Here is a 26,553-nt window from a genome sequence, read left to right on the forward strand (position 1 = left end):
TTGAGTCAGACCCATCTGATTTTTCCATGCTCTGAGAAACTTAACCCTCAGAGCTCCTTTGGGGGCCATAGATCCTTATTGTCACGGCTAATGGTTCGTGAAATGGTCTCGGTTTGGCAGCTTGATTGGAACTGGGGTTATATTAAAGTCCTTGTGTGGAACTCGTGGCCACAGATGCACACAGAGAGGTTCTCCCTTATTGATTTTATGAAGACTGACTCTGTGCCAAGTGAAAAATCTGTGCAAACCACATGACAGGCGGAAGGGAAGGCAGAAGCAAACTGTTATTTTTGTTTCCCAATTTTGAATCCCAGACTCAAGGCAGAGTAAAATTCCCATCACAAATCATACGTTATCAGAAAACTGAAAGAATCGAATAGAGACTAATGTCTATATAGTATTGCAGTTGTGTATTTTTAATAGTTGACCTGCTAGATATTCCAAATCTGTATTTAGGAATCCATTTGTTTGTTTTTGTTTGTTTTGCATTTGTGTGAATTCCAACGCTATATCATTTTGAGATAAAGTTCACTTGTCATGCATTTTTAGGATAAATTGTGCTGATGTTAATTATTGTGAATCAGGAGACAACAGATGTGCAAAACTATTAAGAACTGAACCAAGAGCATCCTCCTGCACTGAAGCTGTTGCAGTTCAGAGCAAAATAATTCTCTCCTGGAATAGGCACTCTTCAACAATCTCAAAAACCCAGGTTCAAACAATGCTAGCTAGGGTGCAGAATTTTTGGTCCATATATATATATATATGTACATATATACACATATATATACATATATACATATACATAAAAAAAGAGGAACAAACAGCCACTACCACATGCTTCTCCCAGAAGAAGGAAGCTGAAGCCACCAGCCTGAGGATGACGGATGGGATTCCATCGAAACGTTGCTCCTACACCTTCAACTCTACGCGGGAAAAAACCCGAATGACCAAAGATCCACATACAAACACCCGCGAAAACCTCAGAAAACAAATATACATATATACATTTATTTATTTATTTATTTATTTATTTATTTATTTATTTATTTATTTATTTATTTTATTATATTTATATACTGCCCTTTCCCGAAGGACTCAGGGCGGTTTACAGGGTGATTAAAAAACCAAGATACAAAAGTTAAAAACAAATTTAAAAAAATTATATTTGTCCCTGCATAAATAAAACCCCAGTTAAAATAAGATTAATCCTCAGCCTGGGCCAGAGAGCTCGAAGAGCCAGGTCTTCAGGTCCCGGCGGAATGAACGGAAGTCGGGGGCAGTCCTCAGCTCCACTGGCAGCTGGTTCCAAAGGACAGGTGCCCCCACTGAGAAGGCCCTATCCCTGGGTGTCGTCCGCCGGCAATCTCTTACCGGTGGCACCCTCAGAAGACCCTCCCTGTGGGAGCGCACTGGACGAAGGGAACTTGATGCCGGCAGCAGGTGTTCCCTCAGATATCCCGGACCCAAGCCATTTAGGGCTTTATAGGTCATCACCAGCACCTTGAATCTCACCCGGAGGGCAACCGGAAGCCAATGCAGCTCACGGAGTAGAGGTGTTACATGGGAGTATCGGGAAACCCCCATCACAACTCGCGTGGCCGCATTCTGCACCAGCTAAAGCCTCCGAGTGGTCCTCAAGGGCAGCCCCATGTAGAGAGCGTTGCAGTAGTCTAAACGGGAGGTCACGAGCACATGAGTGACTGTGCGTAGGGCATCTCGGTCCAGATAGGGCCGCAACTGGCGCACCAGGCGAACCTGGGCAAAAGCCCCCCTTGTCACGGCTCCTATATGGTCTTCAAAATTGAGTCGTGAATCCAGGAGGACGCCCAAGTTGCGAGCCCTATCAACGGGGGGTAACACCTCACCCCCCATCGTTAGAGATGGAATAGTCTGGTTAACCCGATATGCCGATATGCACAGCCACTCAGTCTTGGCGGGATTGAGACGAAGCCTGTTTCTCCCCATCCAGACCTGGACCGCCTCCAGGCACCGGGACATCAAGGCGAGGGCATCGCTGGGTAGGTTCGGGGTGGAAAGAATAAGTTGGGTATCATCAGCGTACTGATGATACCCCACCCCGAAACCACGAATGATCTCACCCAGCAGCTTCATATAGATGTTGAACAGGAGGGGCGAGAGAACCGACCCCTGAGGGACTCCACAAATGAGAGGCCTCGGGGCGGATCTCTGCCCTCCTGCCAACACCGACTGCGAACGGCCCAGGAGATAGGAGGAGAACCACCGTAAAACGGTGCCTCCCACTCCCAACCCCCTGAGACGCCGCAGTAGGATACCATGGTCGATGGTATCAAAAGCCGCTGAGAGATCTAATAGGACCAGGACAGAGGAGCAACCCCTGTCCCGAGCCCTCCAGAGATCATTCACCAGCGCGACCAATGCCGTCTCCGTGCTGTATCCGGGCCTGAAACCCAATTGGTATGGGTCCAGATAATCTGTTTCCTCCAGGAACAGAGGAAGCTGATGCACCACCACACTCTCAACAACCTTTGCCAAAAAGCGAAGGTTGGAGACTGGACGATAGTTATTTAAAACAGCCGGGTCCAGGGCAGGTTTCTTGAGGAGGGGTCTCACCACCGCCTCCTTCAAGGCGGCAGGGAAGACACCCTCCTTCAAAGAAGCAGTTATTACTGCGTGGAACCAGCCTCGTGTTCCCTCCCGGGCCGCATAAGCTAGCCAGGAGGGGCACGGATCCAACAAACAGGTGGTGGTGCTCAGCCTCCCCATGATCCTGTCCACATCATCAGGGGAAGCAGGATCAAACTGAGTCCAGATAACATGCTCAAGACCGTCCGATTCCTCCACATCAGACTCTGCCCAGTCAGAGTCTAAACTGGTCCAGATCTGAGCGATTTTGTCCGCCAGATGATGACTAAACTCCTCGGCTCGTCCCCGTAAGGGATCCTCCCTCACCTCCTGATTAAGGAGGGAGTGAGTTACCCTAAACAGGGTGGCCGGGCGATTATCTGCGGACGCGATAAGGGCAGCAAAGTAGTTAGACTTCGCCATCCTTATCGCCGCAAGATAAGACCTTATAAAGGTTCTTAACTGCAATCAGTCAGATTTGGATCGGCTGGACCTCCAACCGCTCTCTAGACCCCGTCTCCGGCGCTTCATCTCCCGGAGCTCTGCAGAGAACCATGGAGCCCAACGGGATCTGCGCTGGGTCAGAGGTCACAAGGGTACAACGCAGTCAAGTGCCCCGGCGGCCGCCCTTTGCCAGGCATCCACCAGGACATCGACTGGGCTGTGGGTAAGGGTGATGGGTATAGGCCCAAGCGCCCTCTGGAACCGTTCCGGGTCCATTAGGCGCCTGGGGCGGAACCACCTGGTCGGTTCCGCAGCCCAGCGGCGGGGGGTGGCATAACGGAAGACCAGCCGCAGGAGGTAATGATCTGACCATGACAGGGGAGCAATGGTTGGTGAACCCCCTCCCAGATCATCCAGCCACTGTCCAGATAGGAACACCAGGTCGAGAGTATGATCCCCCACATGAGTCGGGCCCTCAATAACTTGGGTCAGGCCCATGGCCGTCATGGAGGCCATGAACTCCCGAGCTAACTCAGACGACCCTCCCAGTGAAGGCAGGTTGAAGTCACCCAGAACTATAAGCCCCTGGGAACTCCACCGCCAACCCTGAGAGAGTGTCGAGCAGCTCGGGCAGGGCTGTTGCCACACAGCTGGGTGCCAGGTATGTGAGCAACAAGCCCAATTGAGCCCGAGGACCACATCTCAAGAGGAGGGATTCACTCCCGGCCATCTGGAGAATGGTGGCCTCCCGCGGGCATAGAGTCTCCCGAACAACCACCGCCACCCCACCACCCCTGCCCTGAGCCCGTGGCTGGTGTAGCACCCGGAAACCTGGAGGGCATAACTCGGTCAGAGGCACCCCTCCCTCCGAGCCCAACCAAGTCTCCGTAATGCACACCAGATCCGCACATTCCTCCTCGATCAAATCATGAATGAGGGGAGCCTTGTTAACGATGGATCTGGCGTTAAAATAAACCAGCCTGAGCTCAGGGACCTGATCACCCTCATCCCCGGGTAAAAGGGTGCTAACCGGAGGGTCGGAGCGCACCACCGCTCAGAGACAGCGGGGGCGTGATCCCAGATGTTGATATGGCCCTCTGTGCAACCACCTGCTGCCATTCCCTATCATCGTGGGGATTTGAAGCCCCACCCCAACATTCACAGAACCAGCAGCCACCTCCCCCAACCCCGTCCCGTCAGGACCCCTAACAGGCCCAGACTGAGTGCCGGTTAAAGATTCCCTCCCCACCCTCCTACCCCTCCCCCTCCCTAACCTTTTCAAATAACTGGCTAAAAAATGTATCAGGGGCCTCTTAGCGTGTCTCAACTCGAGGGCCCTATCTAAGCCCAGCCACCTCTCGGAGTCCCAACAATTGGGCTCGTCATTAAGGGGAGTGTGGAGACAGGCGGTAGGTCGCGCCCAGGAGGGAGAAACCCCCCTGAGGGCATACAGATCAGCTTCGGAATAATGGAAACAAACCATGCAGCACTAAAATGTCCACATAGGGCAGATGTTACAGATATGTACAAAGGGTAGTTCGATGGAGTATTGTTATACAGATGAAATATTAAATCCAGTAGGCATGTCTCTCGATCCACTAGACCACTATATATACTGTATATATCTATATCTATATCTATATATATCTATATCTATATATCTATATATCTATATCTATATCTATATCTATATCTATATCTATATCTATATCTATATCTATATCTATATCTATATCTATATCTATATCTATATCTATATCTATATCTATATCTATATCTATATCTATATAGATATAGATATAGATATAGATATAGATATAGATATACAGTATATATATATGTCTATATAGTATTGCAGTTGTGTATTTTTTAAAAAAATAAAGGGAACAGAAAATAAGACATCCTACTATTAAATACAGTACATTGTGTTGTTTAAGTGTTCCCTTTATTTTTTTGAGCAGTGTATATATATATGGTGGTGGGATCTGTCTTGAGGAGTTTGTATGTGGAGTCTCGGAGTAGGTTATATAATTTGGTATGGTAGTCAGATGAGTTCATTACCACCGTGGCGTTGCCTTTGTCTGCTGGCAGAATGATTATGCTGGTGTCATTTTTTAGGTTAAGTAGTGCTGTCTGTTCCTCTTTGGGTAAGTGACTGACTACCATACCAAATTATCCAACCTACTCCGAGACTCCACATACAAACTCCTCAAGACAGATCCCACCACCTACCTGGAAAAAACCACAAAATCAAAAATAAAAGCCACCCCCATCAGTGAAGAGATCCAGAAAACAATCATTCCCACAGAAAAATCATCCAGATGTCCTAAGCTCTATGGTCTGCCCAAGATACACAAAGAAGGAACCCCACTCAGACCCATAGTCAGCTCCATAGGCTCACCTCTACAAAATCTAGCCAAATTTCTTGCCAAACAACTACAGCCTTATGCAAATTCCATCACCTCACACGTACAAAACTCATTCCAATTCATAGAGATCATAAGTAAACTAAACTTACAGCCCTGTGACCTACTTGTGAGCTTCGATGTTGTATCCCTCTTCACCCAAGTGCCAATCAAAGAAGCCTTGACAGCTATCCTAAATAAATACAACCCCCCAAAACACATCCTAGATCTGACCAACCACTGCCTATCTAACACATACTTCATCTACAATGGACAAAGATACAAACAAATGGAAGGAGCACCCATGGGATCACCCCTCTCACCTGTCATTGCAAACCTCTACATGGAACACTTTGAAACCCTCGCTCTAGAAAAATCCAACCACAAACCCAAACTCTGGCTCAGATACGTAGATGACACCTTCGTAATCTGGCCACACGGCAAAGAAAAACTGGATGACTTCCTCATACACCTCAATAGCCTACACCCCAAAATACAATTCACCATGGAAACAGAAGCTAACAATCAACTTCCCTTCCTTGATGTCTTAGTCTACAAGAAATCCAACGGCTCCCTAGGACACACTATCTACCATAAAAAAACACATACAAACCGCTATCTGAACGCACTCTCACACCACCACCCAGCACAGATCAACTCCGTAGCCAAGACACTCATCTCCAGAACAAAACACCTAGCTGACGAACAACACCTAAAAACCGAACTACACACTCTCACTAATGTACTAACAGCCAATGGATTCCAAAGAAACACGATTATCAACTTAATCCGAAGAGAGACACCCACAAAAACCCAAGACAGAGAACAAGAAAATGGCAAAGCCCTCCTCCCATACTTAAAAGGGACCACAGACAGAATCAGCAAGGTCCTCCAAAAACACAACATCAAAACAGCATTCTACACAGACAGAAAAATATCCACCATCCTAAGAAACCCCAAGGACATAATTGGGTTAGAAAACCAAGGAGTATACGAAATCCCATGCACCACCTGCCCCACCACATACATCGGACAGACCAACAGAAGAATAAGTGCACGCATTGAAGAGCACAAAAACTCACTCAGAAAGGGAGAACAAACTTCATCCCTGGTCCAACACCTTGAAGCCACGGGACATGAAATTGATTTTAAAAAAACCAAAACTATCGCCAAAATTGAACATTTCAACAACAGAATAATCAGAGAAGCCATTGAGATAGAAAAACACCCCCACAGCATGAATAAACAAGATGATACCTCTCGTCTACCAGCCATTTGGAAACCCGCCTTGATTGACAGACGAGGCCCAACCACCAAGAATGATACCAGACCCAAACTCATGATAACATTACATGACATCACCACCACACAACCATTCAAAAAGCAAATCCGAACCCACAACGATAAAGACACACAACCACAAAACAGAAACCTAACTACAGCTGCAACATCAGCCACTTTAAACCCCTCCAAACCACACAATAAGCAAACTGACACCCACTATAAAAACATGGCACCACCACAAACACGAAGCCGAACAAAAGCAGCACAACTCACCAGCTCAGGTCTGGAGCTGGCAGCTGAGACCAGCCCATCCACTCAGAACACCCCCCCCACCCAATCAGAACACACCCACCATTCAAAACACACTCCCACCCAATCAGAACACACTTGGTCCCCTACCCAATCAGAGCACACCTCCACAGAACACACCCCCTCTGGCAGTTTAAAAAAGAGGAACAAAGAGCCACATGCTTCTCCCAGAAGAAGGAAGCTAAAGCCTGATGATGACGGATGGGATTCCGTCGAAACGTTGCGCCTACACCTTTAGTTCTACGCGGGGAAAAACCCGAAAAACCAAGGATCCATATATATATATATATATATATATATATATATATATATATATATATATATATATATATATATATATATATATATATATATATATATATATATATATATATATATATATATGTATGTATGTATGTATGTATATGTGTGTGTGTGTGTGTGTGTGTGTGTATCAGAATAAAAAGATGAAACAATCATATCCTTTCCAAAAAATCAATTCAATGAACCAATCAGCAAATCTCAACTTTTGTTCTGTGTCAACTGAAACTTCAATCATGGGTCTTCACATGATGGAAGCTTGGAACAGGAGGAGAAATCATCTCCTTTTGTTTAGGGGGCGGGGAGTCTCCTGGTTTTAGAGATGCTATCATGAAGACTAGCAAACCATATGAGATAGAACCAAGTCAGCTTTGTATCCCATTTTCCAGCCACCCAGCCTGCTTTTTAGAACTGCAAAGCTTGAAAGACCACATAATGTTTGGCTTTTTTCTCTAGGTCAATGTTGGGATAATCCTTTTATTACTTAGATAAAAAGATTGCCTTAAGCTTTTTTTTCTTTTGACCAATATAGTTTATCATATATTTGTATTTCAGCTGATTTAGAGAAATAAAGTTAAATTAAAATTAAAAATCAAACTACCAATTTATGACACATGCCAAATCTCTCTCTCTCTCTCTCTCTCTCACACACACACACAAGCACACACACACACAGACACACAAAATCTGATTGCCAGTCCTGCCAATCACTTACTAAGTTAAATGTTTTCTAAACAAACCACTGGTGCTCCATTTAAATAGACTTTATGTACACACTGCCAGGTAACAGTTGTTTAACCCATATATTTAACATTGCTTGTTTATATAAACTGCAGTTATCTCTGTAGGATTGATTTTTTTTCATTGGCTGATCTTGTGAACAGTTTTTTTCTTTTCTTTTCAAAACAGCTGTAATGAAATTGAAATGTGGATTTGGAGACGTTCCTCATGACGGATTGGAGTTATGTTGAAAGCCTTCATCTCTGCCCCCTCCAAGACACACTGATGGTAGCTTTCTCTGCATGCCAAGGAGGCTGTCAATAGAGCAACTCCTTCTTCCCAAGTGCCACCTATTTCACAGGATGGCATCACTGTGCACATCTGGAATAGGTGTCCTTCCCATCACAATTCTATTGCAATGTTTTTGAAGGACTTTGAGAAGAACAATGTTGCCCTTTGCATAAACAGACTGAGTTTCTCTTCTGAATTGAAGAACAGCTTTTTGCATAAAAAAGAAACCCCTTGCGAATGTGGTTGTTGTTCCTTCTCTGCTGGATTTGGAATTTGCTTTCCATTTATAATACTTTTGTTTTACATGACATGCTAAAATCTCTATGGGCGGTGTGCCAAAAAGATCAAGAAGACTGCCCAGGTTTCTTATGCGATGTGTGTTCAAAATCCCAAATCCATTTTCAGTTACTGTATAAACCAGAAATAGCCAGCAAGATCCCGATCCATGATGAAAAATAAATCAGGAATATAATTGCCTTTTCCTTTATAAATAGTATTTTTTTACATCCGAATTGGTCACTTAATTCTATAGTCTCTCTAGAACTACCAAAAACAAAACACCAGACCTTTTCCTTGAAATGAAATGTATTTGCTTTGTATATTAGTTTTCTTCAACCTAACACTCTTATTATGTATTGGGGCTACAACTCCCCAAATTCCCATGTACCTAAGCATCCCAATTCAACTGGTGGGTGCCAAATAGTAGAATGTCCTCTGCCACAGACATCCAATACATCAGATAAATAAGGAATGTTCTTCCCCAAATAATATAAAATCTAAAATGTAAACATGTGGGACCAAAGGCATGGACATGAATGCAGAACTAGTTTTTTTAGATATTGCTGAATTACAGGTCAGGATGTGTGGAGAGATGAGAACTAAGACCAGATTTCTCAAATCTTGCCCCTCTTGAACAATTAAATCAGTGAGAGGCAATTGTCTATTATTTGCAGGATAGGTGAGTTAAGGCATGTTGAGCATACTCCTAAACACTTCACGGTCTGGAAAATTTACTTCCAGAAACTATCCAACCAAGGCAGTTTATTTTGGAAAAGTAAATGTATATTCTAAGGAACACCAAATGTTCCATCCTTGGAACAGAAAGGGAACAGTAAGCTTTATATGAAACGAGGGTGTATTCCTCCATGTTTAAAGGTCTAAGATCATTATGAAAGAATATTTTCCTTGCCCTAGCATCAGATGCCCAGTTTCCAGTTAGGTTCACAGAGAAATTGATGATCTCATAATTCCAGACTCATAAAGGATCATGATTATTAATTTAAGTTAAGTTAATTATATAATTCTGATACTGCAGAATTAGTATCAGTTTCTGTTTCCTGACCTAGACTACCTTGAAGAGCTGTCAAGTTAGTATTTGAATAGGGGGCAACTTGGGAATCTCACAGCTGTGGGCAATGGCAACCACTTTCCTACTGGCATTGAGAAAATTACATTAATTTTTACAAGTATATAATCACACAAGGATCCAAATGCATTCAAAGAAGATTCACTTTTACGTACATTGAGTGCCTTCTCTGAGGAAGGGCAAAATGCAAATTGCAATATCAACAACATGAAACAACTTGCAGTAGCCATGATCACTGGTTAGAGATGCTGAAATGCTGGTTGTTTATTTATTTCCTGCCTAGAACACAGGGAAGAAGAGAAACAACTATTTAGAATCTCTGGTATAAGAACACAGGCAATGACTAGAGCTATGGCTATAACACACAGAACTGTCAGCAATCCACTTTTGACAACAGACACCCAGAGACAACTACATCCCCCCAAAACCGAATGCGCAACAACTCAGAGGAATACGGCCAGCCTCAACAAACAGACCGGTGACCCGCTCCATGAGCGGAGTGCAGACAGTATAAACGCGATATATATCAAGATGGCAAAATACCTAATACTCCTTCCTCCTCCTATTTTCCCCACAACAATAATTCAAGAAGTGGGTTGGGCTGAGAAAGAATGACTGGCCTAAAGTACCCAGCCAGTTCTAGTATCTAAAGCAGGACTAGGACTTACCGTCCCCTAGTTTCTAAACTAGTAACTTAACCAGTATACCATGCAGGCTCTCTAAAAGGCACAGCTCCCCATCCCTGATCTTAAAAAAGAGATTGAGTAATGTAGATTTAGGAAATAATACTTTGACTGCCTCAAGAGGTCAAATTCCACAAAGTCCAAAAGATTTATAAAATCCAAGGGGGAAGGAGGATTACATTAAAAAAAAGATCTGGTATTTGGGTGAATTTTTCTATTATATGCTGTCATTTTTATTGGTTCTTTGATAAATGGGGGATTACAAAGATTATTTATTATTTGGTTTATACTATTGTTTAAAATTACATCCCATAGAAAGGTACTCAAAACTTTTTAAAGGGATATATGCACAATAGAAATAATTACAATAGTCACAAAAACTGTGCTGATAGTCCATCCCAACAAACCATGCCAACACAAGTCAGCAGGAAGTTCAGAAGGGGATGGGGACACACAGACACACAAGCTTTTTCACAATGGTTTGGGCAAGAAATGTCATTCCCATCCTCCATTTTTTTTTCTTTTTTAAATAGAGTCACTGCTGTTGCTCAAAATGAGACAAGCTGCCTTGAAACTTCAGCAAGTTTTCTTCACAGCTGGCCATGCCTCTGCAGTCTCAGACAAAGGACTTCCGCCTTTATCTGCAGCTTACTGAGATGTCTCATTCAGTTCAGATAAAAGAGGGGAAACAGGCTTTGAAATCTAACCATTGGGGTGTCAAAGACATCAGCATGCAAACGCCAAATGTAAATGAATTCAAGATGAAATCTTTCAGCTAAATCCGGATGCCAGCCTGGATATGTTTTTCTGGCGAAGTAGGAAAACGTGTTTTCTAAAGAACTTGCATTTAGATCTAAGCCTGAACATGGTCCAAAAGGACAAGAAGCTACAGGCTACAAAAGACAATACCCATGAGTTCTTCATTTGGTGTGTGTGTGGGTGTGTGAGTGTGTTGTGTTATTAGTGATCAGAACATGCTACCTTTAATTTAAGGCCTATGGCTTTCCTAGCTGGTTTGACTGTAGCACTTCATGTTTCAGAAATTAAATAAAGGTAAAGATTTTTCTTATCCAATTATATCCAACTCTAGGGATGGTGCTCATCTCTGCTTCACAACGAAAGAGTCACAGTTGTCCAAAGATGCTTCTATGGTCATGTGGCTGGCATGATTATATGCCAAGCTGTACATAATGCAGTGGTACCTGTTTTCAATAATAATAATAATAATAATAATAATAATAATAATAATAATAATAATAATAATAATCATCATCATCATCATCATCATCATCCCGTGGCTGGGCCTAGACAGCTATCTGGTGCAGTCCCTATGGTTACAGGATTACCGGTCTTCTGATTAGTAGTGGCTTAGTCACCGTGAACCAACCCAGGCAGCTCCCATCACCAATAATGAGAAGAAATAAAAAAAAATCCATACTGCATCGGTCATCGCCTGGGTCAACAAGGACCACATCAGATGCTATGGCTCCTGGACATCTGTCAAAAAATGGGCCACAGGGTGCAGTTGCTACTGCTGGGGAACCAGAGCGTACAACTGTAAAGCGACTGGAACAAAAGTGCAAAACCTGGACAACCGAAGAAAATCCAGAAATCATCCAATGCTACTACCAGGCAGAACCAACAGCCAGGGGATTTCAAAAAAGAATGATGCAACTGTGGAAGGAAAAGCATCCGTAAAGTGATGTAACCAAACAACGATTAATGGATCAAAGACGTTTCATCATCCGTAATAAAGTTTTTACAGATGTGGAAATTCAACATCTAGGAACATTGACTAAAAAGAAAACAACAAGCAATGATGATGAATAGGCTGAATAAATTGTTCCAATACCTGAACAAACTGACCAACAAACTGACCAACCAGTGGAAGAAGCCACCACACAGGATGAAGATTCCCCTGTGCAACAACTCGAAAGTGTAGAGCTAGGTTATCTAGCAAAAATGCTGAAAGAAGAGATTGAAAATCACATCAAAGAAAACACAGAAAGAAAAAGACTGCCTGCCATCCATGAAGTGCATAGCAAACGAGCGAAAGATCTACTAAATGCTGTGAACAACATTTTAACTTCCATCCCATCCAGCACACTGTATGAAACAAACCAACTAATGTACAGTACAGCCGCCATTATAACTGCAGAATTGGGTTATAAAATACCAAAAAAGAAACCCACTGGAACACCAAAGTGGAAAATTCAACTTGAAAATAAAACAAAAAAACTACAAGGAGATGTCAGCAAATTGAAATACTTGAAAGAAGGAAAACTAAAGAACAAAAAGCTGAAAAATAGTTTATACAAAAAATATAACCTGGAGGAAAAAACAATAACAGAAATCATGGAAAACCTAAAACAGCGTGTAATAGCAACAGCAAAGAAAATTGAAAGATATGAGGTACGAATAAAACAATATCGTGAAAACGTCCAGTTCAGAAGAAACCAGCACCTCTTCCATTGGTCACTTGATGAAAATAAAGTCCAAACTACTGTTATACCATCTAAAGAAAAAACCTTAAACATTTGGAAAGAACTGTGGGAAAACCCAGTGGAACATAATAAAACTGCCTCCTCGATCAAAGTTATCGAAAAACAAGCAACACAAAACAAAATGGAGAATATTGTAATAATCACTGATCACAGAACCAAGCAACTACTGCCCAATTACTTGTCTTCCAACAACGTTCAAACTTTTTACAAGAATACTGGCAAATTCAGTATTCAATCATCTGATGGAAAACAATTTGTATCCAGCAGAACAAAAAGGAAATTATAAAAAATCAAGAGGAACAAAAGATCAGCTGCTCATTGACAAAATGGTACTTAAAAATGCAAAACGACGAAAAACAAATTTAAATATGGCGTGGATTGATTACAAGAAAGCATTTGACTCATTCCCCCACAGTTGGATTAATGCATGTCTGGAAAACTTTGGAATCAACAAAAACATCTGTACATTTTTGAAAGCAAATATGCAAAAATAGAAAACAGTTCTAACAGCAAATGGGGAGAACATTGGTGAAATCAACATCAGACGAGGAATCTTCCAAGGGGACTCACTTTCACCACTACTGTTCAACATCGCATTAATTCCATTGGCAATAATATTACAAAACAAAAAACTGGGATACCACATCTCAAGCCAGCATGGCAAGATAAACCATCTACTATACATGGATGACTTAAAACTATATGCAAAAAGCCACACTGAACTTGAATCAATACTCAACACAGTTCAACTGTTTAGCAGCGACATCAGAATGGACTTTGGACTTGGAAAATGTGCTATATTATCCATGCAACAAGGAAAAGTGGGAAAAATAGAAGGAATAGAACTGGGAAACGGAAGTATTATGAAAGCACTAGCAAAGGATGACGGTTACAAATACCTAGGCATATTGGAAGCAGATAACATGTTGAATGGAAAAGTCAAAGAGTCAACACAAAAGGAATACATCAAAGAGTCCGCAAAATACTAAAATCAAAGCTGAATGGTGGAAATATACTGTAATTAAAGCCATTAATACATGGACAGTCCCAGTGATACGCTACCCAGCTGGAATTATCAACTGGACATTAGCCGAATTGGAACACCTAGACCGGAAAACGCGTAAACTTTTGAACATGCACCATGCTCTACATCCACGAAGTGACATTGACAGATTGTACCTGCCAAAAAGAATAGGGGGCAGAGGGCTACTGCAAATCCACCAAACTGTAGAAGAAGAAGAAAAATGAAGTTTGAATGACTATGTGCATCAAAGTACAGAAAAATTGCTGCAGGCTGTGAAAACAGAGAGCATTATCAAAATAACAGAAACAAAGGCAGAATATAAGGAAAAACGGCTCGATGACAGATTAAATAGAGGGAAAACCAAAGCTTTGCATGGACAACATTTGAAAAACATTGAAGGAAAATGTGATAACAACTTGACATGGGCATGGCTTAAGATGGGAACCATCAAGAAAGAAACAGAAGGCTTAATACTGGCTGCTCAAGAACAAGCACTACAAACTAATGCCATGAAAGCGAAGATACAAAAATCTACTGACAATCCAAATTGCCGACTTTGCAACAACAAAGCTGAAACTGTTTCGCATTTAATATGTGAGTGCAGCAAAATCGCACAAACTGATTACAAAACTAGACATGACCGAGTTGCTAAACTAATCCACCGGGCATTGTGTAAAAAATACGAGTTGCCTGTGTCTGAACAGTTGTGGGAACGTAGGGTGGAAAAAGTTGTCGAGAATGAGAGGGTGAAGATCTTGTGGGGCTTCTGAATACAGACAGATCACCATTTGGAACACAACACGCCAGATATCACAGTTGTAGAGAACTGGTGTACAGCTGATTGATATCGCTGTACCAGGAGATGCCAGAGTCAAAGAAAAAGAACTGGAAAAAATTATGAAATTCCGTGACCTAGCCATCGAAACTGTGCGATTATGGATGAAACGCGTAACAGTGATAGCCATTGTCATTGGGGTACTGGGAACTATGTCCAAAAACTTTACAAAACACATCAAGAAATTGCAGCTTCCTGTAATAAGTCTAGCAAAACTACAAAAAACTGTGCTACTCGGAACATCTTACATTTTAAGGAGATACCTGGTTGATACATAGGATGCTGGCAGCAACCCGTGTCAACCATTAATGCCAGTCAATTTGAGTGTTCAGTTGACTGAGTTTCATGTTTTATGAATAAAAGAATAATAATAATAATAATAATAATAATAATAATAATAATAATAATAATAATAATAATAATAATAATAATGATGATGATGATGATGATGATGATGATGATGATGATGATGATGAAGAAGAAGAAGAAGAAGAAGAAGAAGAAGAAGAAGAAGAAGAAGAAGAAGAAGAAGAAGAAGAAGAAGAAGAAGAAGAAGAAGAAGAAGAAGAAGAAGAAGAAGAAGAAGAAGAAGAAGAAGAAGAAGAAGAAGTTGGAAGGAACCTTGGAGGTCATCTAGTCCAACCCCCTGCTCAGGCAGGAAACCCTATACCATTTCAGACAAATGGCTGTCCAGTTTCTTCTTAAAAACTTCCAGTGTTGGAACATTCACAGCTTCTGGAGGCAGGTTGTTCCACTGATTAATTGTTCTGTCAGGAAGTTTCTCTCTTTGGTTAGTTTCCATCCATTGCTTCTTGTCCTGCCTTCAGGTGCTTTGGAGAGTAGCCTGACTCCCTCTTCTTTGTGGCAAACCCTGAGATATTGGAACACTGCTAATGTCACCCCTAGCCATTCTCTTCGTTAAATTACACATACCCAATTCCAGCAACCATTCCTTATATGTTTTAGCCTCTGGTCCCCTAATTGTCTTTGTTGTTCTTCTCTGTACTCTTTCTAGAGTCTCAACAACTTTTTTTTCTTTTTACCAAAACTGGTTGCAATATTCCAAATGTGGCTTTACCAAGGCATTGTAAAGTGGTATTAACACTTCATGTGATCTTGATTCTATCCCTCTGTTACTGCAGCCTAGCACTGTGTACCCCTTTATGGATTACTGCCTTGTCACGGCAAAGGGGCTTGCATAACTCAATGAAGCTATGACCTATGTTGTGCAGGGCCACCCAAGATGGACAGGTCATAGCAGAAATTTCTCACAAAATGTGATCCATTGGAGAAGGAAATGGCAACCCATTCCAGTATCTTTGCCATGAAAACCCCATGGACAGTACGAAAAGGCAAACAGATATGATGCTGGAAGATGAGCCCCTCAGGTTGGAAGTTGTCCAATATGCTATTGGGGAAGAGCAGAGGGCTAGTATTAGTAGTGCCAGAAAGAATGAAGCTGTCATGGTTCCGATAAAAGATAAGTTTCAAACAAAATGTAAGCATTGTTTATCTAAAAAGTATTAATAATGAAACAGAACATCGGCACTCATGGAGGGATGCCAGAATCTGAAATCTCCTCCCCACAAACCCATCATAATACACACACAATCCCCGCCATTATTTACATGTCATAAATCACATTATCCAATTAGTTTTACATATGAGGTTCCAGTTCCCATTCTGTATGCGGCCTATTCCAATCTTCTCAAAACATCCGGGTAGATTTCCTCCCCCCCCCAAATGAAGCAATTAAAGTAACAGGCTGTCTCTTATTATCAGTGCAAAACATGTTAATGTTTGCGGCATTGATAGAAGTGACTGGGCCAAAGCCGAAAGGATGCTCAGCTGGGGATGCATCTGGTGTTGAAAGGAAAGTCCGATGCTGTAAAAATTTATTCTCCATAGAAACCTGGAATGTAAGATCCATGAATCAAGGCAAGCTGGATGTGGTCAAACAATAGATGAAAAGACTGAACAACGACATCTTAGGAATCAGTGAACTAAAATGGACAGGAATGAGTGAATTTAATTCAGATGTCCATCAGGTATATAACTGTGGGCAAGAATCCCTCAGAAGAAATGGAATAGCCTTCATAGTCAATAAAAGAGTAGGAAAAGCAATACTGGGATACAATCCCCAAAATGACAAAATGATCTCAGTGCAAATCCAAGGCAAACCATTCAATATCACAGTAGTCCAAGTCTATGCCGCAACCCCTGGTGCTGAAGAGGATGAAATTGATTGGTTCTATGAAGCCCTACAGCACCTTATAGAATTAATACCCAAAAATGATGTCCTTATCATCATGGGGGATTGGAATGCTAAAGTAGGAAGCCAAAAGATAACCGGAATAACAAGCAAATTTGTCCTTGGAGTACAAAATGAAGCAGGGCACAGGCTGATAGAATTTTGTCAAGAGAATACGATGGTCATTGCAAACACTCTTTTCCAACAAACCAAGAGATGGCTCTACACATGGACATCACCAGACGGACAACACAGAAATCAGATTGACTATGTGCTCTGCAGCCAAAGATGGAGAAGCTCTATACAGTCAGTAAAAACAAGACCAGGAGCTGACTGTGCCTCAGATCATGAGCTTCTTGTTGCAAAATTTAGACTTAAATTAAAGAAAGTAGGGAAAAGCACTAGGCCACTCAGATATGAACTAAATCATATCCCTGATGAATACACAGTAGAGGTGACAAATAGATTTAAAGAATTAGATCTGATAGACAGAGTGCCTGAAGAATTATGGACCTCTTGTACAATGTTTGCAACATTGTACAAGAGGTAGCAACTAAAACCATCCCAAAGCAAAAAAAAAATGCAAGAAAGCAAAATGGCTGTCTGAGGAAGCTTTGCAAATAGCTGAGGAAAGAAGGGAGGCGAAAGGCAAGGGAGAAAGAGAAAGATACACCCAATTGAATTCCAGAGAATATCTAGAAGAGATAAGAATGCCATCTTAAATGAACAGTGTAAAGAAATAGAATAAAACAATAGAATAGGGAGGAACAGAGATCTCTTCAAGAAAATTGGAGATATGAAGGGAACGTTTAATGCAAAAATGGGCATGATAAAGGACCAAAATGGCAGGGACCTAACAGAGGCAGAAGAGATTAAGAAGAGGTGGCAAAATTACACAGATGAACTATACAAGAATGAGCTTAACGTCCCTGATAATCACAATGAGGTGATCACTGCCCTCGAGCCAGACATCTAGAATGTGAAGTGAAATGGGCCTTAGGAAATCTGAGCAACAGCAAAGGTCGTGGAGGTGACAGTATTCCAGCTGAGCAATTCAAAATCTTAAAAGGCAATCCAGTAAAAGTGCTACACTCAATTTGCCAGCAAATTTGGAAAACTCAACAGTGGCCACAGGATTGGAATAGGTCAGTTTACATTCCAATTCCAAAGAAAGGCAGTGCCAAAAATGTTCAAACTATCGCACCATTGCACTCATTTCACATGCTAGTAAAGTTATGCTTAAAATCCTACAAGCTAGACTCCAGCAGTATGTGGATCGAGAGCTACCAGAAGTACAGGCAGGTTTTTGAAGAGACAGAGGAACTAGAGTTCAAATTGCCAACATATGCTGCATCATGGAGAAAGCTAGTGAGTTCCAAAAAAATATCTACTTCTACTTCATTGACTATGCTAAAGCCTTTGATTTTGTGGATCACAACAAATTATGGCAAGTTCTTAAAGAGATGGGAGTACCAGACCATCTTATTTGTCTCTTGAGAAACCAATGTGCATGTCAAGAAGCAACAGTGAGAACTGGACATGGAACCACTGATTGGTTCAAAATTGGGAAAGGAGTCTGGCAAGCCTGTATACTGTCGCCCTTCCTATTTAACTTATATGCAGAGCACATCATGAGAAAGGCAAGGTTAGATGAATCAAAAGTTAGAATTAAGATTGCTGGGACGAATATCAACAACCTAAGATATGCAGATGATACCACTCTAATGGCAGAAAGTGAAGAGGAACTAAAGAGCCTCTTGAGTCCTAGGGGAGATCAACCCTTACTGATCTTTAGAAGGCCAGAGCCTAATGCTGGGAAAAATTAAGGGCAATAGAATAAGGGGATGACAGAAAATGAGGTGGCTGGATGGAGTCACTGAAGAAGTGACAGCTTACCAGTTGAGCTCCGGACGGCCCTCCTTCCGGCGCGATCTTAAAACATTCTTTTTCGAACAAGCTGGCCTGGTCTGACGGGATGGGGTTGGGTTTTTAAAATTAGTTTTTAACTTAATATGTATTGATTTTATGGGCATGATGTTTAATTGGTTTTTAATGGTTTTTTAATTTTTGTATCTGATTTTTATTGTGTATTGCCCTGTTCACCGCCCTGAGTCCTTCGGGAGAAGGGCGGTATAGAAATCAAATTATTAAATTAAATTAAATTAAGTAGGCGTGAGCTTAAATGAACTCCAGAAGATGGTAGGGACAGGAAGGCCTGGAGGAACGTTGTCCATGGGGTCACAATGGGTCAGACAGGACTTCGCAATTAACAACAATGAAGCACTGTGTTGGCTTTTTTGGCAGCTGCAGCATACTGCTGGCTCATATTTAAGTGATTGTCCACTAGGACAAACTGAGATCCCTCTCACAGTGGCTACTATTGAGCAAGGTACCACTTATACCAATGATGGTGAACCTTTTAGAGACCGAATGACCAAACCCAGAACCCACTTATGTGTTGTAGGGTGCCAGCTGAGCATGGCCCATTGGGTGGGTGTGTCCCATTGGATGGGCATGGCCCATTGCATTGATGTGGCTGCATTGGTAACGGCAGACAGGTTGGGACTAAAAAGTTCAATTCATTAATTCCACCTTTGCAATATCTTTTTTTTTTTTGCTGCGAGAAGTTGAAATTGATTGATTGATTCAACCTTTTTTTTTTTGCACACGGCAGTGGAGGCCTAAAGCAAAAAGGTTTTATAAAACCAGCTGAAGGCCTAGGACTGGGGCGACAGCACGCATGCCCACAGAGGGGGCTCTGCGTGCCACCTGTGGCAAGCGTCCGAAAGGTTCACTATGAACATATACAGGAAAATGGACATTGCCAAAAAATTCAGAGTTCTTGGCTATGGTTAGGAGGGCACTGAGTTTTCTAGCCTGCAATATCTGTTTCCTGGTAAAATACATGGGAAAATCCCATTGGAGAAAAATTCCACTTAGGGTTAGGGTTAGGTCACCATGAACTCATAGAGCAAAATGGACATCACCAACAAATTCGGAGTTCTTGGGTATGTTTAGGAGGAAACTTACTTTTCTAGCCTGCCCTATCTATGTTTCCTGGTAAAATACACGGGAAAATCCAATTGGAGGAAAATTCCACTTAAGGTGAGGGTTAGGTCACAATGAACTCACAGAGTAAAAAGGACATCACCAACATATTCAGAGTTCTTGGGTAAGGTTAGGAGGGCACGTGCTTTTCTAGCCTGCCCTATCCATGTTTCCTGGTAAAATACATGGGAAAATCCCATTGAAGGAAAATTCCACTTAGGGTTAGGTTAGGTCACCATGAACTCATAGAGCAAAAAGGAAATTGCCATTTATTTATTTATTGCACACAGTTGTTTTGGCCTAAACCGAAAAGGTTTTATAAAACCCAGCTGAATGTCTAGGACTGGAGCGATGGCACGTGTGTCAACAGAGAGGGCTCTGCATGCCACATGTGGCATGCATGCCATAGGTTTACCACCATGGATCTATACTATACTGGTGCATTTGGTTTTTCTTGCCTAAATGTACAACCTTTCTTTTTTCACCATTGAATTTCATTTTATTAGATAGTACCCAATGTTCAAATCTGTCAAGTTCCTTCTGTATCTTAAGCCTATCTTCTGGAGTGTTGGCTATTCCTGCCAGCTTGGTGTCATCTGCAAATTTGATGAGTTACCCATCTATTCCCTCATCCAAATCATTGATGAAGATGTTGAAGAGCACTGGGCCCAGTAAAGAGTCCTGGGGCACCCCACTACACACTTCCCTCCATGTAGATGCGGTTCCATTGAGGACCATACACTGAGTATGGCCGGTCAGCCAGCTAGGAATCCATCTAGTGGTGATGCTATCTAATCCCCATTTTTCTATCTTATCAAATAGTAGGTTGTGGTCTACTTTATCATCTGCCTTACTGAAGTCCAAGTAAATTATATCCACAGCATTCCTCTGGTCCACTAATTTTGTTACTTGGTCAAAGAATGCGATAAGGTTTGTCTGGCATGATCTGCTTTTGACAAACCCATGTTGGCTTTTGGTAATGATTTTATTTGCCTCTAGGTGTTCACTGGTTCATTGCTTGATTATCTTTTCCAGAATCTTCCCAATTACTGAGGTCAGGCTGGTAGGTCTGTAGTTTTCTGGATCCATTATTCCCCCCTTTTTTGAAGATGGGAACTACATCAGCTCTTTTTCAGTCCTCTGGTAGTTCCCCAGTGCTCCAGGATCTTTGAAAGATATAGTTCATTTGTATGCTTTTGAACTGCTAGGTTGGCAGGAGCTGGGTCAAGTAACAGGAGCTCACCCCGTCACATGGCACTCATGAAAGACAAGCTGCCAAACCCTGAACACTTTCAGAAGTAGCTCATCCTTGGGAAGACTTCTTAAACCAGATGCTGCCTGAGGTTGCTTACATTCCAAGTCTCCTAATGCCTCCGAATAGGGAAATGTTTGTGGGTGAGCTGGGACAATACATGATCTTTTATGACACCTTTCCGCATGGGGGAAATATCCATTTACACTGCTTAGAGAAGGTGTTTGTATATGCCCACAAAGTCAGGACTCCTCAGAACTGAAAAACTGAACACATCTTTGGGAAGTGGGAAGATCCAACATCAAGCTCTTGGATAGGGGTATACAAACTTGACAACTTTAAGACTTGTGGACATTAAGTCCCAGAATTTCTCAGCTAGCATAGCTGACTTGGGAATTCTGGGAATTAAAGCCCACAGATCTTAAAGTTGCAAGATTGGACACCTCTCCTTTAGGATCTCCTATTAAAGAGTCTTGAAGAGCAGATTGAAAGATCTCTGCCTAAATTCTGCTGTAAGATCTTGCTCAATAAAAAACAAAAAAAATCGCCCTGGAGTTAAATTTGATTTTTAGTAAATAGAGCAGGGGTCTTCAAACTCGGCCCTTTTATGATTCATGGACTTCAATTCCCAGAATTCCTCAGCCAGTGTGCCTGGCTGAGGAATTCTGGGAGTTGAAGTCCATGAGTCATAAAAGGGCCGAGTTTGAAGACCTCTGAAATAGAGCAACAGGTTCATATAGTTCTTATGGCAACAGAAGCGGTTTGTCACCCATTTCTTCTGGGAGGCATTTTTCAGCTTCCCAATCCAGGTCATAACATTGGGATTTCCTGAGGTTGCTCTAGATCAAACTTGCGACGTCATGTGACGTCATGCAATGTATCGGGACAGTTTTGCCATTGCTGGTAATGGGGTGGGCGTGGCTTCCAGATGATGCATCCGGCCTGAGGGCCGGCAGTTTGACACCCCTGCTTTAGATTATCCTAAGGGTCACCAAAGAGGTTGCTATGGGCAACGGTGTGCTTTGGCACTCCCAAGATAGCCTGCCTCATCACATTTTTTTTTTAAAAAATCAGTTTAAATTTTTAAAAGACAGAGAATTTCACTCGCTATAAGTGAAGCACCAGCCAGTTTCATGCTGCTATTTCCCAGGATGCCTTTTGTGCCCTGGATAGAGGCCAGAAATGTTCTGAGAAAAGGAAAATAGTCTTAACTGGAGTCTGGTGCTTTTTGTGGAAATAAAAAAAAAGCTCCTGAAGGCAGGACAAGAAGCAATGGATGGAAACTAATCAAGAAGAAAACCAACATAGAACTTAAGGAGAAATTTCCTGACAGTGAGAACAATTAATCCGTGGAGCGACTTGCCTCCAGAAATTGCAGGTATTTCAACACTGGAGGTTTTAAAGAAGAGATTGGACAATCATTTGTCTGAAATGGTATAGGGTCTCCTGCTTGAGCAGAGGATTGCACTAGAAGACCTCTAAGGTCCCTCCCAACTCTGTTATTCTTTTATTAAATCCATTTGCCTAGAAATAAAGACCAAACAAATGCATCCTAGGTGCAAAGCATCATGCCTCACTTTCTCATCAACAATCAAAAGCCTTTATTGGTTTTTTTTCCTATGAAAACATTTTGTTTCTCATCAGGAAGCTTCTTCAGTTCTAACTAATTGATGGAGCTAAAGAACTGAAGAAGCTTCTTGGATGAGAAGCAAAACATTTTCAAAGAAAAAACCCCAAGAAAGTCCAGTTGCCTTTTAAGAAGGAAAAAAAAACAACTTTGGGACAACCGTGACCTGGATGATTGAGGATCTCCATAGACATTCATCAACAATCCATTTGTGAGTGATTACACAAATGGCAGCCACTTTGTGACTACACACATGTCCCAGTTGGTAACCAGTGAAAGTGACATCCTCTCCAAATTCCTAATACGTCTGGCCCAGCAAGTTTATTTATGAAGATAAACTGGATTAATAAGATGTATTGTTGGCACAACTGAGATATTTTGCACACCTTATTGCCATCTGGTGAATCAGAAACTACCTGACATTAGAGCAGAGAAGAAAATCTATTTTGATTTGCTTCAGTGTCCCACAAAGTTGCTTCAGATTAATTGGGTGCTGATTTTCAAGTGTAATTGCTGCCTGTCAGCCTTTGCATGGAGGAAGGTCCACCTCCTTCCTATTAAGAGAGGGAATCACTTAATTAAAACCAAGCTCTAGGCACTGCAGGATCTAGATTGTCATCAAGAGGCCTTAAATTGTCTTTCCCTTTTTTGTTTTGCAGATAATCTATGCCAGATACTCTATTTAATCATGAGACACCCCTGCATAAAGCTCCTCACTTCCATAACCAGCAGAAAGCTTGTCAAAATAAATGTTAACTTCTGACCGTGGTAGAAGACTCACTACAGGGTATTAAGAGAATCAAACTTGTCAATCAGAATTCACCCTTCTGGTTTATATTATTAATTCCAACTCTGGTGGCATGGTCTTGGGATAATAACTATCCTAAACTACAGTGGTCCAAGAAACACAAACCAAGAGTGGAATATATTTCTTGCTGGGATGACGTACCAATGTCCAGAGGTTGTTGGATTGTTTTTTTTTTAAAAAAAGGTGAGTGTTTTATTAGATTATTCCTGTTGCCAACAGACACAGCTACTGTCTGGCTCCTGTTGCTGATTCTTTTCTTTCCCATTTCGAGATACAGATCCATTATTCCCCCCCTTTGCCCCACTTCAAAAGTAATTAGCACAAATGCAGACTTTCTACTTTTACTGGCTCTTGCAAATTCCATTAAAAAAAGAAAGAAAGAAAAAAAGGGAGAGAACTCAGCTTTCCAATCTGAAATCTGTGGTGCTGCTTTCAAGATGGCATTTTATTACAATACAAAATAGCAGGAAGGATTCTGGGGGAAAGAAGAGAAGTGTGTTAATTGAGAGAAAAACCATGCCAGGACCTCCAGAAACCAGGAGCTCTAATAAAATGAGACAACGTGATGTTGTTGCATAACCTGAACTTCAAACTCAATTTGGCCTGCAGAAAAAGAGAAGTAATACAGAGCTTGCCTTTTCTTTGCCTCTTGTACAGCCTTCTGAAAGAACACATCATACCTTGTTTTGCATTAAACCAAGTTAGGATTTCTCACACAAGCCTGTTTTGGCCTCTTTCTTCAACTGATCAGAGATTGAACATATTTCTAGAGCCAGCATTGGTTTCAAAGCCTGTGGACAAAGTGATTTTGATGGGGCTTCTGCCTATGTCATTAGGTTTCTCTTCCTGTGGTCCAAGCAAGACTGGCTATCCTTGATCAGTTTCCCATAATGCAAGGTGGGAAAGGTGCATCACTGGAATTAACAGAATGACTGGTTGCTTGGTGCTAGGATATCTAAGACCCATTACAAGACCCTCACTCAACACACCCACACCTGAAGCCCTTAAAAACAGAGGAACACTGACAATGACATCCCCTAAACTCCTCTGAAGATGTTACCTACCCTGATAGAAACATTTGAAAACCAGCCCATAAGCTTGGAGAGCAAACTTTCACCCTTATCTAAGTAGCAAGGCAGTGCATGGCAGTGCAGATGTAAAAGTGGAAAAAACTGACACGAGAGCTTTTGAAATGACTTCCTTCCTTCCTTGCTTCCTTCCTCCCTCCCTCCCTCCCTCCCTGAGGGAAATGTTGAGGGAATGGCATCTCCTAGAATTTTTAAACTGCTTGACCCAATTACATCTTTTCTTGCTCTCAAATAATGTCTTTGCACCCCCAAGCCCCCCCAGATTTATTCAAATAATACTGTAATTCTGTAAATCTCAGTAACTAGCAGAGCGAGCTTAGAATACATATTGTTATGTATATAGGGGATGTTTCCATAGAAATGAGCTACCGACACCACCAGGTGGCAGGGTACCCTGTCCGGATTGGCAGGGTGGTCCTTGGCGGGAAATCCTGATAAGGGGATTGGTCCTAGGTGTACCTGGCTAGGTATATAAGTGGGGCTGATAGCCCTTTGTCCTGAGTTCTTTGCTAACCTCAATAAAGATCTATAATGCTGAACCCTGATGTCCGGAGTCATCCATGTGGTCCAGAACCCACTACACAATAGTGGCGACGAGGGTGGGATGCTGTTTCATGCAGATCTGAAGTCACTTGGAAAGGGGGAAAGGCAAATCTTTCCCAAAAACCCTTCCCAGCGAAGCAGCATCAGCGGACCGGGCGCACCATGGCTAGGTTCGGACAGACCAGTGAATTCCGTTTTAACATCGATGAACCCGAGCAGTGGGAAGCACACCTGGGATGGATCAAAGGGTTTCTGCTGATCAACCAGATCACAGAAGACCGGATGAAAGCAGCAGCCCTACTGTGCCTCAGTGGTCAGGACGTGTATGATGTGGCCATCAGATTGTGCTCACCGACACCCGTCACATCCGTCCCATATGGAAAACTCAAGGATAAACTCACTGGACACTTCATGCCGTCGAGGGCCCCAATCTTTTGGCGGTTCCAATTTTTCCCAGCACATCCAGCTTCCGGGTGAGACAACATTGCACTACGTCGTGGCACTGAGACAGGCTGCTCGTTTGTGTAAGTTCCCTGATCTCGAAGATAGAATTTGAGACCAGGTGGTGTTCGGGCTTAGAGACCGTCAGTGCTGACAAAAAATCCTCACAAAACCACCGATGAATCTGCGAGAAGTCCTAGACAAGGTAATGGCTCACGAGGCAGCCAATGGCGCCGGCAAGCCCACACACTGCCCTGGAAGCAGCCCAGGAGGGACAATACATCATGAATGTGCCGTGAACAGAGAAACGGATGGAGAGGCAGAGATAGATGAGGTACAACAAAGACCCTGGAAACAGCCAACGTGGTGGGACAATGATGGAAGACATTGGAAACACGCATCGGCCAGCAAAAGCACCGCTTGCAGCTGCAGCTGCAGAGAACCAAGAGCAGCCAGCTACTCCAACCAAAAATGTGCCAGCTGTGGGGGAAATCATCCGAGAGCGACCTGCAAATTCCAATCTGCAAAATTTTGCTCCTGCGGCAAGACGGGGCACATCGCAGCCATCTGCCGGAATCGCAACTGGGACAGCCTGAATGAATTACAAGCCATGGCATCGGCACTCGAAGGTACTGGGTCCCCGCAGCACATATCGGTTACGACTAAGGTCGTTTACGAGAACTTATCTCGCGGCGATGAGGGTGGCAAGGTCTAACCACTTTG

This window comes from Vipera berus, assembly GCF_964194415.1.
Source record: "Vipera berus genome assembly, chromosome: 2".
NCBI lineage: Eukaryota > Metazoa > Chordata > Lepidosauria > Squamata > Viperidae > Vipera > Vipera berus.